Source organism: Zea mays, chromosome 7, assembly GCF_902167145.1.
Source record: "Zea mays cultivar B73 chromosome 7, Zm-B73-REFERENCE-NAM-5.0, whole genome shotgun sequence".
Taxonomy (NCBI): domain Eukaryota; kingdom Viridiplantae; phylum Streptophyta; class Magnoliopsida; order Poales; family Poaceae; genus Zea; species Zea mays.
The window spans coordinates 185115007-185129142 of NC_050102.1; positions in this window are offsets into that span (position 1 = coordinate 185115007).

The following is a 14136-nucleotide window of genomic DNA, read 5'->3' on the forward strand; positions in this document are numbered from 1 at the left end:
AAAGTCCTTATTGATCTTGTTCTTGCTTCTTCCAGTGTTATTGCTTCATCCCCAAATAAAAGCATGAACGGAGTAAACCCTGTTGATCTTGAGACAACAGTGTTATGACTCCATACCACTTTTACCAATTCATTTGGCCACTTTCCTTTTGGCAGATTGAAGGTTGACTTCATTATTTCTGTGATGATGGTTCCGTTAGCTCGCTCTACCAATCCATTAGATTCTGGATGCCTCATAGATGCAAAATGTATATTTGTACCAATTTGGTCACAAAAAGTTTTGAATGTTTCAGCATCAAATTGAGTTCCATTGTCAACCGTGATAGCCTTCGGTACACCAAACCGGCAAACGATATTTTGCTAGAAGAACTTCTGGACTGTGGCCGAAGTGATCGTAGCTAGGAGTTTAGCTTTGATCCACTTTGAAAAGTACTCCACTGCTACCACAACATATTTCAAGTCCCTTGCGCTAGTGGAAGTGGGCCTAGTAAGTCTAGGCCCCACCTTTGCAGTGGCCAGGTGGGCTGGATTAGCTGGGTTAGAGACAAAGGTTGCTTTTGATCTCTGGCGCACTTCTGGCAACTATCACATTTTTAACTAGATCCGTTGCGTCTGAAGCTACCTTCGGCCAGTAAAATCCTTGTCTGAATACCTTTCTAAGAAGGGGTTTGGATCCGATATGAGCTCCGCATATCCATGCGTGTATTTCTTTCATTAGTTCCTGACCTTCGGCTCTAGACAGATATTTTAATAGTGGAGAACAAACTCCTTATTTGAACAACTCCTTGTTTTAATAGTTGAGAACAAACTCTATGATCATATATGGTCTTGTCCTGGCTTGCATCCTTTTTATGTAAGCTTCGTTGTCCGAAGGATAATTGCCTTGGAGGAAAGATACAATCTCGGTTCTCCAGTCCTTGCTGTGCACAGGTGAAATTGTAAGCACTGGTCGCTCCATGAGCTCGACTGAAGGTGCTCTGAGAGTTTCGAAGAACACTTCTGGGGGCAGCGGAAGCCCCTGTGCCGCTGATTTAGCTAGCAGATCTGTCTGCTCATTTCACCTCTTGGAATGTTCTTTACTGAGAAGCCTTTGAAGGAGGCTTCCATTCTTCGGACTGTATTAAGATACTTTTCAAGCTTCGGGTCTCTTGCTCTGCTACTTTTATCAACATGCCCTATGATGACTTGTGAGTCAGATTTGAGAACCGCCCTTCTTATTCCCATTGCCTTAAGCTTTCGAAGCCCCAAAAGAAGAGCTTAGTACTCTTCAATGTTATTTGTGCAGTTGAACTCCAATATGGCTGCATAGCAAGTTTTGATTTTAGATGGTGAAATCAGAATAGCAGCTGCAATTGCACCGAAGGTTCCCCATGATCCATCACAGAACACTGTCCAGGCTTCGGTGTCTGTTGTGTTTCCTTCTTCCTGAGCCCCTAGGGTCCAATCAGCAATGAAGTCTGCTAACGCTTGGGATTGGACGGAGGATCTATGGACAAAATCAATAGTGAATTCATTCAGTTCTGCAACCCATTTTCTAACTCTTCCTGTAGCTTCTCTATTTCTTATAATGTCCTTGAGAGGCTGAGATGAAGGTACTATAATGTGATGTGACTGGAAATAATGCCAAAGTTTTCTTGAGGCCATCAATACAGCATATAGTACCTTCTCCAGCTCTGTGTAATTCCTTTTTGATGGACTTAACACTTTGGAAACAAAGTATAATGGGACTTGCTTCTTAGCTTGATCATCTTGTCTCTCCTGCACCAGCACTGCACTGACTGCAGTGTGGGAAGCAGCCACATACAGTAGCAACGAGGATCCTGACGAAGGTGGAGTCAATGTTGTTAGCTATATCAGATATTGCTTCAGATCTTCGAAGGCCTTTTGTTGAAGTGGTCCCCATTGGAAGAATTCGGCCGATTTTAGCACTTCGAAGAATGGCAAATTCCTTTCTGTTGATCTTGAGATGAATCTGTTCAAAGATGCCAGCTTTCCTGTTAGTCTCTAGGCACCTTTTTCTTGTCCTTGGTGGATCCATCTAAAGTATAGCTTCTATTTTGCTTGAGTTTGCCTCAATCCCTTTTGTGGATACTAGGCACCCAAGGAATTTTCCCTTCTTTACTCTGAAAACACATTTTTCTGGATTTAGCTTGAGGCCAGCCTTTCTAAAGTTGGCAGATGTTTCTTGCAAATCGGCAATGTGATTTTCTTGCTTTGTGCTTTTTACTATGATATCATCGACATATGTCAGAACATTCTTGCTAATTTGAGTGCTGACAACTTTGGAAGTCATTCCGCTGAAGCTTCCTCCAGCATTCTTGAGCCCCTCGGGCATCCGAAGGTAGCAGTAAGTTCCACTAGGGGTTATGAAGCTTGTTTTAGGCTCATCCTCCTTCATCCAGATTTGATGATAGCCTGAGTAGCAGTCCAATAGACTCATGAGCTCTGAAGTGGCTGTTGTATCTACGAGGGAGTCTATTCTTGGCAAGGGGAACTCATCCTTCGGGTATGCCTTATTGAGATCTATAAAATCAATACACATTCTCCACTTTCTATTGGCCTTCTTTTACCATAACTTTGTTGGCTAGCCATTCTGATATGTTACTTCCCTGATTACTCCATCATTGAGAAACCTTTTAACTTCGTTTCTTGCCCCTTCGGCTTTATCATTAGACATCTTCCAAAGTTTCTTCTTCCTTGGTCTGATGGCTGGGTCTACATTGAGTGAATGTTCAATAACATCTCTATTGACACCACAAAGATCATTGGTTGTCCACGCAAAAACATCCTTGTTGTTGAAAAGAAATTTGAGCAGAGTTTTCTCTTGTTCATCGGACAACTGAGATCCAAACAACATCTTCTGCTTAGCAATATATGTCTTCGCACAGAAGCATAGACTTTGGTTGATCCGCTGAAGCAACTTTGTCTCTTATATGCTTCTGATGAGCTTTGGCTTCATCTATGTTGTAGATAGCCTTTGAATCTGTCCAGTTCCCTTTGGCCCTTCTAGCGGCCTCTTGACTTCCATGCACAGCAATGGGTCCTTGGTTAGATGGTATCTTCATGCACAAGTATGCTGGGTGGAGTACTGCTTCGAAGGCATTCAATGTCCTTCGACCAATGATTGCATTGTAAGGATAGTCCATGTCGACAATGTCAAATAAACTTGTTTTGTTCTTGTATTGTGAACATAACCAAAGGTGATTGGCATTGTTATCTTTCCAAGTGTTGTTATCTGCCTTCCTCCAAAGCCACACAAGGGGTGTGTTGCATCATGTATTTTGTCATCCTACTCTTGCATCTGCCTGAAGGCTTTTGCGAAGATGATATCTGCTGCACCGCTTGTGTCTACAAGGACATTGTGAACCATAAATCCTTTGATAACATATGATATGACCATTGCATCATTGTGGGGGTAATCCTTGAGCTGAAGGTCGTCCTCAGAGAATGTGATTGGTACATGAGACCATTTGGATTTGATAAAGGGTCCTTGCACTCTAACATGTTGTACCCTTCTCTGTGCCTCCTTCTTCTGCTTCTTATTGGCTGGTTCAGAACCTGGGCTGCCTATGATTGGGAGCACCAGCTTTGTAGCCGAAAGCGTCACAACTTGGTCACCTTGCGAAGCCATTGTCGTGGTTGTGGAAGTGAGTTCACCGGAGGTGGGCGCTAATGTTGGTCACTTGTTCTCAAATGTTGTGAATCAAGAACAAGGCAACACAACTGTTAAAGATTAGGGACCTTCGTCCTACGAAGCATCATCTACTTTCAGATATAATGATCTTCAGACGAAGATCATAAGGACGTACCTTTATCATTCGTAAGATTAACAATCCATAGAGATGATAAATATTATCCATTCGTATATCGATTCATATATTTATTTCATGATGAACACATGAATATTAATAAGATTTATATTACATTGATACCTTCGGCTTGTTCAAAGGTGTTGACGCGAGAGCGATTACAATCCAGCGTGAACATTACGAGGGTACTATTCACCTATTTATAGGCATGGGACGCAGTCCGAGTGAAAATATATTTATGACCTTAATTTGTATACACAATCATAACATAAATCATCAGGGATTAACTGGTCTTTTCCTCTTTGGTTCGGTGTCATACTTGACCTTCGTTGCCACCCTAAGCCGAAGTTGTCGTCTTTCAGCTATAGCTTCGACATTCGTTGTTATCGTTTTCAGAAAATGTCTTCGTCTCAATGACCTTCCACGGGGCAAAATATACTCATCACGAAGCTTTTCTTATGACGAAGGTCCTGTAATATTTAATAACACTAGAAACAAAAAGGTTAGTTGTGTCTTTGAGGACCTTCGAAAGAGGAAGACCCCCAATAGAAATGAAGGAAGAAAATAAAACTATGTCATCCACTAGTAATGAGCTTAAGGCCTCCCTTAAAGATGCAAAAGAGAAATATGAAAAGTTGAATCAAACAAATAGGGAGCTAAATGATATGCTTGTCAAGATAAAAGAAGATTAGACAAAAATTAAAGTTGATCATGATAATTTTCTTGTTGCCTATGAGCTTTTATCTATTGACACACATGAGGCTATTAACCCTATTGTTAAGCTTGATGTAGTAACCTCATGTGATGATTTGAGCATAGTTGATGAATCTAGCCATCATGAAGATTTGATAGAAAAAATTTGAGGCCATGTCTCTTGAGAATGAGAAATTAAAGAAATATTTGAGAGATGCAATCACTAAAGGAAACATTTTCATAGAAAGGATCTTGACAATGAGTTGGTTCATGACAATGAGAGGCTTAGATAAGAAATTAAGAAACTCAAGATAGAGAAAAATCACCTTGCCACCAACTTGCAAAAAGCTAGACTTACTTCAGTTAGCATACAAGAAAATAGGGACTTGAAGATCTCATATCTCTCAACCCTCGGTTGGTTCATGAACATGCCTTGGAGTCCCATAGTCATAGTGTGGGCATGGTGGCAAGTATGGGGTAGCTAACATCTAGGGAGTTCTCATAACACGTCGCCTAGCATCTCTTGCATTCCTCATTGGATCATTAGGATAGGGAGTCTCAGTGACGTACTTCTTTCACTCTTGCTTGAGAGTAATTCTCAATTTATAATACCAATCAATAACGTTTGTTCTAGTGAGTTTTTGTTTGTAAAAAATTGATCACAAATTAAAACTGATAAGAGCGTTAGGTTCCATCTTCAACAAAATAAAAAACAAGTTTAGTACTATGTTTACTTTAGTTATCTATTAAACATTATAAGAGAAGCTTCTCTCAATATATGTTTTGCAACAGCCTTCACTCTAATGATATATAGTGGACAAGATCCATGATCATTAAGTTCTAGTGAATTTTGGCATCATCATGAAATATAATAACATATATAAGCAATATTTACCAATAGTATCCTATGTGACTCTTGTTTGTTGGGTGGCATGCAAAGCCTCAGCTTCCAACATCATGCACAAAGAACAAATTCAATTTGATAGCCTTTGAAGGAAACATGTGACGCCTAAGAGGGGGTGAATTAGGACTTCTAACACTTTCTCTAAACTAGGCCACAAATAAATCCCTAGTGCAAAACCTATGCAAATAATCAAACTAGAATGTGCAAACTAGGTTTTGTCTAAGTGTTGCTATCTCTACCGCAATGGCTAAGTTTCAATCCTAAACAATCTAAGTATAAAGACAAGATTGAAACTTAAATGCTTAATATAAATGCGGAAGCTAAAAAGCAAGGTAGAGATGCAAACTATTGTGGATGATGCTGATATTTTTATCGAGGTATCTGGAACCATGCCAAGTTCTGACTAATCCTCGTTGTTGCCCCTACGCAAAGGGAAGCCCACACGAGGGCCAAGCACCTCGGTCGAGTAACTCCGTAGAGAGTCACGGGCCTTCTCCGCGCGCAAGTGGTGCTCTGCTTCCGGCTCCACTCTGACGCTCCATGTCGTCTCCACTATCGAGCTTCCGGCTGAAAACGTCGCGGGCCTTGTTCCCTCCGGTACACTGTGGCGGCCGTGACACAAACGCGGTTGTCATGGTCTCACAAGACTCTCACCCCACTCGGTACAATTACAACGGCTCACGCAAGAGCCGAGGGGTTGTGTGGTTTTTCTAAACTCACTCAACTAACTAGGATTCTCCTAGAGCAAGCGCTAAAGCGGTCTAACTAACCTAAGCACCTACGCTAATCACCGAGTGATCCTATTAAGCACTTGGGTGTATGAGCACTTGGAAATGTCTACAATATGGCTTTGTATGTTGCTTGGGATCCCACACCTTGAAATGGCCGGTTGGTGGTGTATTTATAGCCCCCAACACAAAACTAGCCGTTGGAGAAAAGTTGTGCTCTCTGCAGCACACCGGACAATCCTGTGGTGCACCGGACAGTGCACTGTTCACTGTCCGGTGCACCTAGCCGTTGGTCTGACAATGCAGCCAATCGTTGGCGTGCATACTTTTTACACCGAACACTCCGGTGGTCTTCTCTCCACAGTGTCACCTGGAACTAGCTGTTGGGCTACTGTTCCCTGGTGCACTGGACAGTCCGGTGCTCCAGACCAGACAGTCCGCAGGCAACACGTCCTTTGTTTCTTGGACTTCACTTGATCTTCATAATGTCTTCTTTTGAGGTGTTACTTTCCTCAATGTCTTGGTCCAAGTAACTGTAGCATCCTGTGAACTACAATCATAAGCACTAGCAAATTCATTAGTTCACATGTTATGTTGATCATCAAACACCAAAACCTATTTAGCCAAATGGCCTGGGGTCCCTTTTCCTTACAACCTTGTTAAGCAATCCAACACTATGCACATAGATATCTAAAATTCACCATTTTAGAAGGTCACCGAAGGCATTCTGCTTTTGTAGATCTACCAAATGATGGTTAGAATCTTTATAGGTGCAACAATTAGAAGGGCATCAACGTGATCTCTTATTTTTATGAGGAAAACTATTATATCACATATATGTTTTATAGCTTTGGTAGACCTATTATTTTTATGAGCAATTAGAAGAATAGCACGGTAGAAAAATAAAACATCACATATAATCATATTTAATATAAGATAGTATAACCCTTTCTCATGGTGATCTTTATCACCAAGTTTTCGTCCTTCGAGCTTTCATGATTGAGTCCTCCATAATAACATCAGGAACTATGCTACCACTAGCTAGTAAAAAGAATTACATGAAAACATCAAACACCATAGCACACATAGTCTGCTGTACAAAAAAGAGTAACATAAACCCGATTGTGATTGCAACATGCAATTGCCAGAAATACACACATACATTACATATATATTTGGGCCATGGCATTCACAACATTCCATGCAAAATCAAGTTAGGTGAAGAACTAAATACAATCTATCGAGGGGGGCCCCTTGGGTCTTATGACAACACCCTAAAACCTCTTATAATTTTATCAACCACAACGATAAAAGTGTTATAAAATTCTTATCGGATTGATTAAATCAAGCCAATCCCAAGACATTCCAAATTCCATGATCGACCGTATTGACAATCACATAAGATAGAACGATAACAATATACACAAATTGGATATAGATCTATTATAACACACAACTCGGATCCGTTACTTTTCTCAACCTCAAAGATACATGCACTAACGGTGATTCTAGTCGGTAGGAACAAGTTGTGCAAGTGAATAGGAGAAAATTGAATTGATCTTATGCCTCGATGGAGACTTCAGTTGATAGGGACAAATAAGTTGTGCAACTATACCACCTTATTTTGTCCTAATTCGTGCTTCAAGAAAAAGTATATCGTCCATATGCAAATTATCTAGATAATAAAAACTACACATGGATCTAGATCTCATACCACTTATAAATAATGGATATGCTAGGAACGAGTATATCTACCGTGTCCAATTAAGATAATATGTGATACCATGTCTGTCGGTACCCTGGAACAGGGGTACCCCTTACTACAGTGTGAAGGCACGGTACCCATGCGGCTACCTCTAGTCGCATGGTAAACAGCACCCGACCCCACCACGTGGGTGGCTCCCGGGTCGCCACGTGGCCAGAGAAGATGAAATACTCCAGGATATCAACAGTGGGTCCGGACCCCCATGGGAAAGTGTCGGACCCCTGTACGTACGGACTTGACCTCCGGGTAAGGTCCAGAACCTCCACGGGCGTGCCCGGACCCCTGGGATGGGTCCCGGACCCCCCTATGCAGGGTCCGGGCCACTCACAGCAAGGTTCCGGGATTCCGGGACAAAGAATACCTAGGCCTTGATCAAGGTCAGGCGGCGGTCCGGAGTCGACACGTGTCCGGACCATACCGCGTACGCTTCCGCTCCCCGCTCAGGCGGAGACCCGATGCTGCCGCGTGGCCGACTGCCCATGACGTAAGCCAACGGGCGGAGCCTGACGTAAGGCTTCTAGGCCGCGCGTCCTCTACATTTATTGCGGATAGGACGCGCCGCCTGATAGGCAATGTGTCGTCTCGACATTTAATGAGCCCTGCCCATTCCACTGACAAGCGATGTGCCACCTCAACATTTAATGTGCCCTGTCCACTCCGCTGACGGGTGGCGACCAGGCCATCCTGTAGGCGGCGTGCCTGTCCATTCCATTGGCAGACAGTACGCCCGTACTGCGGCATACACTATGCTCATCGTGGCTCGCGCGTTACCGAGGAAGCAGCGCAGGATATCAATACAATATGCACTATGGACATTATGGCGCTCGGAGATCTTCTGGGCGACACCAGCATTAGTTGCTCCAAGTATTACATCCGTTATGTTCCTGGGCCCGCATGTCGAGGCTCAGCACCCTTGTACGTGCCCCCCTTGAGCTATAAAAGGGGAGGCACGCAGCGTTACAAGGTGGACACACTTAGACACAACTTAGGCTCAAGCTCACTTAGACTCTCAAGCTCAATACATCATACAATGGAGTAGGGTATTACGCTCCGACGGCCCGAACCACTCTAAATCCTTGTGTGTTCTTGTGTTCTTCTCATTTCCACCTAACAGGCAAAATGCTTAGGCCCCTCCTCATCTTAGGATTTAGGGCGGGTACATTCCGCCACCCAGCCGGAGAATTCATCTCCGACATTTGGCGCGCCAGGTAGGGGGCCTAGGCTTTAGGTTTTTGCTTGTTTTCTTACTCAGCGTGATGGTGCAAGTCGTTGAGCACCGCGCTGAGACTTTGGAGGATTTTCTGGTGGAGGAGGAAGCTGGTTCTTCCACGCCACGGGTTCCCAACCGCCCAATGGCCTCACCAGGGGCCATGAAGCAGTGGTGTGATGACGTCGATCGACTGCTCGGCATGGCGCACTCTGGCTCGACCAGGTCTAGGCCACGATCATCATGGCGCCAACATGAGGCAACGACGTCTATGCGCTCGCCCTCTATGAGGGGTGCACAGACAGACGACCTCCAGGCAGAGCTCAACCACAGGCGTGCGGGAGAGGATGCCCAGGTCTCTCTGGAGAGGGCACGGGAGCGCTGACAAAACTTCGAGAGTCACGAAGACGCTCGAGTCTCTCTAGAGAGGGCGCGTGAGCGCCGGCTAAACATCGAGGGTCGCAACCTCGATCAAGATTTTGTTGCGGTAGCACCGCAAACCCCAGTGGGCGCCCGGTTCCAGGCAGGTGTCCCTTTGGTCGGCGTGGGCTGCGCCGCACTCGCGGATCATCTCCATGCGGCGACCTGGCCATCCAAGCTCCGGCCGCACCTACCGGAAAAGTATGAAGGTACGTCCAACCCGTCGGAATTCTTGCAGGTGTACGTCACCGCCATTACAGCAGCGGGTGGATACACCGCCATAATGGCAACATATTTTCATGTTGCCTTGTCTGGGCCTACCTGGACTTGGCTCATGAACCTTACCCTAGGATCAATCTACTCCTGGGAAGATCTCTGCACGGTTCGTAGCGAACTTCGCCAGTGCTTATCAGCGGCATGGCGTGGAGGCTCACCTCCATGGAGTGAGGCAGGAGCCTGGGGAAACTCTCTGGACCTTCATCTCCCATTTCACCAAGGTACGAGGAACTATACCCCGTATCTCCGATGCTTCCATCATCACCGCTTTCCGCCAGGAGGTGCGTGATGAAAAGATGCTAGAGAAGTTGGCCACGCATGACGTGGAAACTGTCACCACACTCTTTGCTCTGGCCGACAAGTGCGCCAGGGCTACCGAGGGCCGGGCATGGCAATCGGCACCACAGACCGGGGTTTCCCAGACGGGTGGCTCGGGTGCCATCACTCAGGACGGCAAAAATAAGAAAAAAGAAGAACCACGACTCGGAGAGGCCGCCGTCTGCTGCTCTGGTCGTTGCAGCTACGACTGGGGGCCGAAACGAGCGCAACAAGCGCCCACGACCACAGAGGAGTAACAGCGGCTCATGCCCTGTACACCCCAATAGTCGCCATAGCGCCACGGAGTGTCGCGAGATCATCGAACTCGCGAAGCGCGTCAGCGAGCGGCACGAGCAGACCTCCAAGGATGGCTCCCCTCCTCGTTGCCGGCCTGGCAAGGAAAGGGTCGACAGCTGTCGGTGTTTTGGGTCCGACCGTGCACCCAGGGTTGCCCCTCGAGGTGCTTTTTGGAGTAGGACAGTGTTACCGACTGTAGCTCGATGGTTCGCGCTAGATGCACGAGAGACAGTGGACAATTTTGTACAGGTTCGGGCCGCTTTGAGATGCGTAATACCCTACGTCCTGGCATGAATACTTTGTGTGGTGGGTTACAAGGGGGTTCTCTAGTATCGAGGATGTTAGAGAACTGAGTGGATGGCTAAGTAGCGAGATGTTTTTGAGGGGATGCCCCCTAGGCCTTATATACTTGACCGTGGGGCGTTACATGTGGATATGATAACAGCATGAGCCTAAGTAATAGTGAACCAACTGAGCTTATCTTCCTATAATTTCGTTGACCTATCTCCGTTCAGTTCCGATGTATGAGGACACTATACGGGAAGGTCGGATCACTGTTGTGGTTGCCCAAATTCATCGGGTCGTCTGGGCTTGTGTTGATCCAATCTTGTGTCACTCCACTTCACTGGACGTCCCTCCCCAGGCCCACGAAGGAATGACCTTGCAAATTATTGGGCCCAAGGCCTTTCGTGAGGTTTTTTAGCCTTCCAGTGGACCCGGGGGATATCTGTCCCCCACAAGCCCCTGATTTTTGGGTTGATTTTGAAATAATCGGCCCAAAGATCCTGGGTCCAGCTTGCGGTTTTTTGATTTTGATAAGGAATGCCTTGAAAATAGGTCCACCGAGCCATTGTTTCTAAATTATGAGTGACTCGGTAGAAACGATCTTCTGTTGTTTTCTTCTGCCATTATTCATGGGCCTTTGCTTTATTCCTCAGAAATCGGTGCTCTGTCTCAGGCTTATGCTTTAGAGATCAGCCTTCTGCTTTCTAGAATTCAGGATCCAAGGTGCACCCAATGGGTGTAGCCCCCGAGCTTCGAGTGGATTACTGAAAATAACCCACTCGAAGGTCTTCATCTCAAGTCTTTTCAGAACTCATGCTTTAGAAGTCAGCATTGTTTTATTTTTATTTCATGCTTTAGAAATCAGAATTTTGTCCTTTGGGGTTGATGATCTATTGGGTGCACCGGAGGTGTACCCAATGGGTGTAGCCCCCGAGCTTTGAGTGGATTACTGAAAATAATCCACTCGAAGGTCTTCATCTCATGCTGTTTTTAGAAATCCTCCTTTCCTCTTCGTCGAATGCCTTAGAAATCAGCATTATATCATCAACTTTATGCTTTAGAGGTCAGCATACAGTTTTGCCTTTGAGATCGAGCATGTAATCTGCCCATATCTTGTTAGGTTTGAAATTTATTTGATCTGCGACAGATTGGACGTTCGGTAGATGGCTCTTGGCTAGTCTTCATATCACTTCGTGCTTCAATGCTTCTGTTGATTAGACTTGTACCTCGTCGGCTATATTTGGCTTTCCTCTGATCTCCGTCGATATCTTCCTTCTTTCTTGAGGTATTCATTGCGTATACTATATGGATGTGACTGCTTGGGAAAATCTATTGAAAATTCCTGAATGTCCCCCCTAATGGGTGTGGGCAAGGGATGGCTTGGTGCGCGGAGCGTTTAGCAAACTGCCCCTGAGTAGTAACTTGACGTGACCGCGGGTGTAATCATATCGTCCAAGCAGTTGACTTGAGTCCCAATGGGTGTCGTGTTACGTGAAACGGCGCCAGCCGCCTGACTTATTTGCAGACGATTTGAATTGCTTATTGAATATTTGCGACTGTTCGGTGACCGTGGTAGGAGATGAGCGGTTGCCTTCTTCTTCTATAAATAGAGCGCTTGTTTCACTAGTGTCTTCACACATCTCTCTGCCGCTTGCTGCTTACTCTCTTCTCTTCTACTCCACCATGGGAAAGAGCAAGAAAAGCGGAGGCTCCTCGCACCATTCCGGTGACAAGCGGAAGCGCGAGCCGACTCCTCCTTTGGAGGACTTCGGCGATTCCGAGTACTCGGAGGAGGAGTTCTCCTCCGAGTCCGAGGGATCACCGGTCCATGCCTCTCCCCCGGCATCGTCTGACGACTCAGACGATTCCCAGGGGATTGCTGCAGAAGTGTGGACCTACATCAGGGTCGTCGAGTGCGCTGGGCTCGAGGGCTCTGATGAGTCGGAGGTCCCCTCAGACGAGGGGGACTCCTCTGACTCGTCTGAGGAGGGGAGCGATGGCGACGACGGCGGCGGCGATGGGGGCGACTGCAAGGGCGACGGCGGCAGCGGCAGCGACAAGGGCGGCAGTGGTAGCGGCAAGGCCAGTGGCTAGGCACCATTGGCTTAGATATTAGTATAGTAGTAGAGGTAGTATTAGTAGAATAATGTAGTAGTAGTTAGTAGTATAGTGTAGTGAAATGTAATGTAGTAGTGTAATGTACTGAACAGTGGGAAGAAGATCAACTCATAATGAGTTGGTTTTTTAAGTTTGTGAAAATACTTCCCCTCCTTAATGAAGAAGACTTCTCCTCGTTTTGTGCGCGTTTCTTGCTTTTCCACCGTTCCTCTTGCAATTGGTCGATCGACTGTATTTGTGTTTAAAGTAACCGAGTCCTTTTGAGCCATCTCGGCGTTTTAGATATAACAGCCAAGTGATTACGGATAACGTCGGCGTTTTAGAAGTAACGACCGAGTTATACCGAGCCATGTCGGCGTTTTTAGAAATAACAGCCGAGTGAAAAATGGTGACTTCAGCGTTTTAGAAATAATAGCTGAGTTATATCGAGCCACGTCGGCGTTTTAGAAGTAACAGCCGAGTGATGACTGGTGACATCAGCGTTTTAGAAATAACAGCTGAGTTATATCGAGCCACGTCGGCGTTTTAGAAATAACGGTCGAGTGATGACTGGGCACTTTTAGAATCGGTGCCTGGCCTGGGAAAACCCCATTTGTACTGCGTCGTTGCACGCCTCTGCTTTTTGAGCCCTAGCCTTACTTTCTGCTTCTAGACCTTCTCTGTTTCCCTTTGATCTCGCTTCCGCTCGGTTCACCGACGAGATTGAGATGGCACCTAAGCGGAAGAGTCAGAATTCCACTGCTGCGATTATTCCTCCCATCGATCCCAACAGCCAATTACCTTTTGCAGGTAATCACATGTCTATTGTTTTCGAGTCGGACCTTCTTCATCTTGTCTCTGTCAGAGTTCTTCCCCCAAAGGAGCTTTGCTCTTGGCGGATCTGTCGTGGGGTTACTGTCCCGACGGAGGACACCCATGAGTCTGTTATTTACATTCCTTTTCTCATCTGTGGCCTTGCTCTTCATATTTCTCCTTTCTTTCGCGGTTTCCTTGATTTCTACCATCTGAATCTGACTCATCTGAATCCCAACTTCGTTCTGCAAGTTTCTGTTTTTGTTCACTTGTGTGAAGCCTACCTCGGAATTCTGCCGCATTTTGGCTTGTGGAAGTACTTATATCATTGTCGGCCTGGAATGGCTGGGGGGGGGCAGCACCAGCTCATGGGTGGTGCGAGTTTGGAGATGCGCCGTGGGAGGAAGACAGAGTACCTCGACATCCCACTCAAGGACAGCATCAAAGGATGGCGCTTCGAGTGGTTTATTGTAGAGAATCATGGCAAGTTCCTCCCCCCTCGGTCAGGGAGACAGCCGGATGTTC